The following is a 5373-nucleotide window of genomic DNA, read 5'->3' as shown; positions in this document are numbered from 1 at the left end:
GACTTACATGACTTTCAAGTATTAGAATGAGGAAGCTTTCTAACTGCATGCCAAAGACAATAAAATGGGAAGTGTTGCAATACGACTACAACTTAACTGCACCATATGCAAATAGTGGTAATTTCTGGTTGGAGTTGTAATTTTCTTTCTAATAACAATCATTCCCAAATGCTGAAAGTGTGATAAATACTGCTGTCATGTCTGTTATAAACTTATATTTATTATTACTAAGCAACTCCAACCTACAATTCAATTCTCGCTGTGACCTAACTGTCCTCTTCTTGTGTTTGTAATTGACTCAGCTTGGCTTCTCAGAGTCCCTGAGGTATGCTTTGGCTCTCTGCTCACACAGGGTCCCTCACACATAGCACACTATACATCTCATTTTCAGCCACTCCCACCTGGACCCTTTCTCCTCTTGATTTACCTATGATACTGCCAACCACTACATCATCTTCTTGAGTCACTATTCCCCAGTGGTCTTGCATCTGGCCCAGGGACTTGGAGAATCAGGAGTCAGGCCCAGAATTCCTGGATAGCTCTCACTGCCAATTGGGATTAACATTTGGTTTGGACTAACCATACTTTAAATTTCTATGAACTGAGGAGTGCAGTGAACTAAGCGTGTCCAGCATGACAGCTGACCAAAATCTTAAATCCCCAAGCAAAGGTTAAACCTCCCTCAGCCCACACCCAGGATTTAGATTTCCTCATTTTTATCCCCTATTCTATTTCACTAGGACAATTTCATTTTCCTTTAACCAATTGACAATGGGTTACAAATACTTGGGATAACTTAGAGAATTTTATCTTGTCATAGGACTAAAAGCCAAGGTAAAATATTTTTAAAGCAATATAAAAGATTTTGAACTTGGCTAGTCCTATTTTACTTTGGGCATGACTCACTTTTAAATGGTCAAGAGCAGTGTTCTCCAAAACATGATCTTGGAATACTGTTCCCAAAGAATGTTGATGGTATTTACTCAGAGGGAAAAAAATAAAAAGAGGAATAGGCTGTGAGAATAACTCTGAGCAAAGCTGGATGGAATATACAAAATTAATCAGGTTGCTTTATTGCAAAATTCTTCAGCTGTTAGTATATATTGGTGCAGTAGGAATACTTAAGAAGACAGGAATGTGGTGTGCAGCATTTCTTGCTGTAGCTGCTTGCAGGGGGAGGGTTAGTGTTCCACAGAGCATGAATAAGAAAAGATGCTCCTGTAAGGCATCACTACTGACAGGTCATGCATATGCATGAGGTATCAATTCACTTACAATTTTTCATTTGCTTTAGCTCCAGGATTAGAGAGGACCATCATGTAAATTGCTCTCTGATGGTCTTGTGTAAAATAGAAAACAAAGCACAGTCGACCCTTGAACAACACAGACTTGAACTGTATGGGTCCATTTATACACAGACTTTTAAAAATAAATACACTCTGCAGTACTTCATCATCTGAGGTTGGTTGCTTGAATACAACGATGTGGAAATACAGATGTGGAAAGTTGACCGTAAATATATACATATGCAGTTATGCAGATTTTTAACTGTTCAGGGAGGCCTGAACCGCCATATTGTTCAAGGTTTAACTGTAGTTGACTGACTGCATTAGATCATGGGTACCAAAGGCATCAATCAACTAATCCTGCTAATATTGATTTCTACCTGCAGTTTCTAACCAGAATAAAAATAGAGCAAATTTAATTATCCCTGGCCTTAACTAATACTTTAGCAAGTTATTATCCCTCATTACTCCTTGGAAATAGGAAATTTGAAAAAGAAGTTATAGCCAAGTAAATATAATATCTTTAAAAATAAAAAGCATGTATTTCTCACCTAGTGACCAGATTTTCTGTATGTATTTCCAGAATCAACTGATACATCAAGGAATGTTGAAAGCACAAAATGAAATCATGGTAAACTATCTCCTTTCGGTAACATAGCTGAGTATGATTCATCTTATGGAGCCACAAAATGTGCAGAGATTCTATTGCCATTCTTGCAGTAAGGGGCTGAATGTTGAGGGGAGGAAAGGTGAGTGGATAATCTGCCCTTCCTATTTCTCAATGCTATAATATGTCCTGCAACAGAGTATCATTTTCTCTTATCTATATGTGAAAAGGTTTTGAATTCTTAGTAAAAAGGATATCACATTAGCCTAAGGTTTTAAAAGATAATTTTGAGAGTGTTCTGCTCATCTCCTGTGCTTGAGGAACACTGTTATCTTGGGACCTGTAGGTACCACTATTTCAGGAACTGGTGTCCTGATACTGAGTTTCCACACTCTGATCACTGGGGTTATTTAATAGTGTGCCTCAAAACAGCAACTATTGTTACAGATTGGCAAGGGCATCACCAGTCCAGCAAGCAAAGGGTCCAATTTTCTCCTTCCAAACTTAGAGGATATAATATTAAAAACATGATAAATGAAAGCTCTCAGACTCAGCAATCACTGAGGGTGGTTTTATTATCAAGAGAACTGATAGAAGCAAGACTATGAGTACCACTAGCTACAGTAATATACTAAATATTAATCTATTTTGATAGAATCTTTATATAATTCATATAATATAAAAATATCTATATTATATATTTATTATATGGCATGTTATTAAAATTTTAATATATTTACTACATATAATATTTATGAGAAAACATTAGACAAAAATATAAATTAGGAGGGTTCCCATCATGGCTTAGCAGTAACAAACCTGACTAGTATCCATGAGGATGTGGGTTTAATCCCTGGCCTTGATCAGTGCGTTAAGGATTCAGCATTGCCATAAGCTGTGGTGTAGGTCATAGGCATGGCTCAAATCTGGCATTGCTGTGGCTGGGGCATAGGCTGGCAGCTACAGCTCCAATTCAACCTTTAGCCTGGGAACTTCCATATGCCATTAGTGTGGCCCTAAAAAGACCAAAAAAAATGTAAATTAGGAGTAATATCACTAAGATGATAAGTCCTTCCTGATTTTGTTTTCCTTCATAAAAAGGACAATTAACAACTATTCATGTATAAGACAACACTGAGAGAATCTTAAACACAAAGCTGAGGCTAAAGCACCATTCTGCACCACAGACACCAAACAGATCACATCAGAAGGTAAAAGGAATGGCGACACACTGACCACATTGCCCCACCCCCAGGACGGTACACTGCTGTGCCAAGAGATCTTCCCAAATCTACAGTACCTACAGTTGGAAAAGAGGGCCTAGGGTGGACATAAGCTCCCCTAGAATAGGGGGTTTCTTCTTGGAAGCTCCCACTCCAGACTTGTCCCATAGGGATTGTGGGAGAACATCCAGAACTTGACCTCTGGGAATCCATGATGGAGAATCCTGGAGGGGCTTGCAATAACTATCACTTGGATGATGGCAGACCAAGTTCCTACCTGCAAGGCCCATGGTGTGGTCCCCAACCAGTAGCTTTGCTCATTTGTGGAGCCAAGACATTGGTACAGTCTGACCAGGGATCTCAACAGAGTGAAGGTCTGCATAATTCAGTTCCTCAAATAAAGAACTTTGCCAGTCCTGGAGCCTGATCTGCCACTGCCCAGGCAGGGGAGTTGAATCTTAGCCCAACACACTACTGCATATAGCTCCCAGCCCTTCCTGACCACAAAGCATGATTGGGAATACCTAGAAGGTATATAGCCCAATCATATACAGAGTCTGGCAGGCAGAGCTGATGGTTATCAGAGGAAAGCCAGTGAACCTTTCAGCCATGGGATATGAGAGTGAGTTGGCTTGAGACAAGACCACAAAGAGCCTTGCTGAACTTGAAGCTGGGTGGAGCCTGATCTGCCAATCCTGGAGCCTGATCTACCCCTGCCCAGGCAGGGAAACTAATTCATAACCTATTGCTAAATACAGTGTTCAACCCCCTGATCGGAGGCACATGGGGAACTGCACAACACATCCACAGCCCTATTCACAGAAGTGCTTGAACACAGAGTACATCCCATGGCTTTCTCTATTCGCAGGACAAAATTGATGACCTGCCTAACCAGGGAAATCGGTGTACAATCTTGCTTGATTTGAACCCCCAAACAACAAGGCCCAGTCTGCTGAGTCCCCTACCACCACCATATGCAGGGCAGAACAGTTGGTTTATAGCCCACCTATGGCTGAGTATCAAATCTGATTATCTAGTGTACCTGACCAGAGAATCCAGGAATGAGAGACCCACAATACAGCCTACTAGCATGGGGAACCAAGTCAACAGGCCTATCCAACTGTTTTCAGCCAGCTTAAGTTCTGACCCCTACCAATGACCTTAGAGCTTGGACAATGGCCTTGCCAAAAAATAGGCCCTGATAGTAAGCCCCACTTGCCCAAGGACATTACCAGCAGACAAGACCAGAAAACCAAACCAGAAAGTCTGGAAAAGAAGACAACTGACTCAAATGAACAGATACAGTTGTATAGAATCAAGAATTAAAACAAATTCGGTAAATATGACCCTACCAAAGGAAAGTAATAAAGCCCCAATAAGTGACCCTAAAGAAATGAAGAGATATCAACTGTCAGATAAAGAATTCAGAATAATCCCCTTAAAGAAGCTTAGTGAAACAAGCAAAAAACCACAGACAACTAAACAAAATTAGGAAAACAGTACCTAACAAAGCAAGAATTTCAGCAAATAGAAATCATAAAAAAAACCCAGAAATCCATAAGGTGAAAAATACAGTGACTGAATGAAGAAATGATTAGCGAGCTTCAAAAGTAGACTCAAACATGTAGAAGGAAGAATCAGTAATCACAAACACAGGATATTTGATATTACCTAGTCAGAAAGGCAAAAGTCAATAAGAATGAAAAAGAATGAAGGCTATAGGACTTGTGGGACACAGTCAAAGAAAACTATCTATACCACAGTAACTCCAAAAGAGAAAGGGGAAAAAAGTATTATTTAAATCAATAATTACTGAAAATTTCCCAAACTTGGGAAGAGAAATGGACATTCAGATCCACAAGGCCCAAAATAGGCTGAACCTTGATAGGGCTACACTGAGACACATTATAATTAAGTTATCAAAAGTACAAAGAAATAGGAGTTCCCTTGTGTTGTAGCAGGTTAAGAATCTAGTGTTGTCACTGCAGCAGCTTGGGTTGCTGCTGTGGCATGAGTTCTATCCCTGGCCTAGGATCTTTCACACATCATGGGCACAGCTCCCCACTCCCACAAAAAAATAAAAAAAGGATAAAGAAATAATTTTGAAAGTAGTAAAGAAGAGAAATTATTTACAAGGGAATATCCAGCAAATTTCTCAACAGAAACTTTTTAAGACAGGAGAGAATGGGATGGCACACTCAAAATATTCAAAGGGGGACAGAAAACTGTCAACCAAGAAGTCGATTCCAAGCAAAGC

Source organism: Phacochoerus africanus, chromosome 11 (genome assembly GCF_016906955.1).
Source record: "Phacochoerus africanus isolate WHEZ1 chromosome 11, ROS_Pafr_v1, whole genome shotgun sequence".
Taxonomy (NCBI): domain Eukaryota; kingdom Metazoa; phylum Chordata; class Mammalia; order Artiodactyla; family Suidae; genus Phacochoerus; species Phacochoerus africanus.
This window is presented reverse-complemented; position numbering follows the sequence as displayed.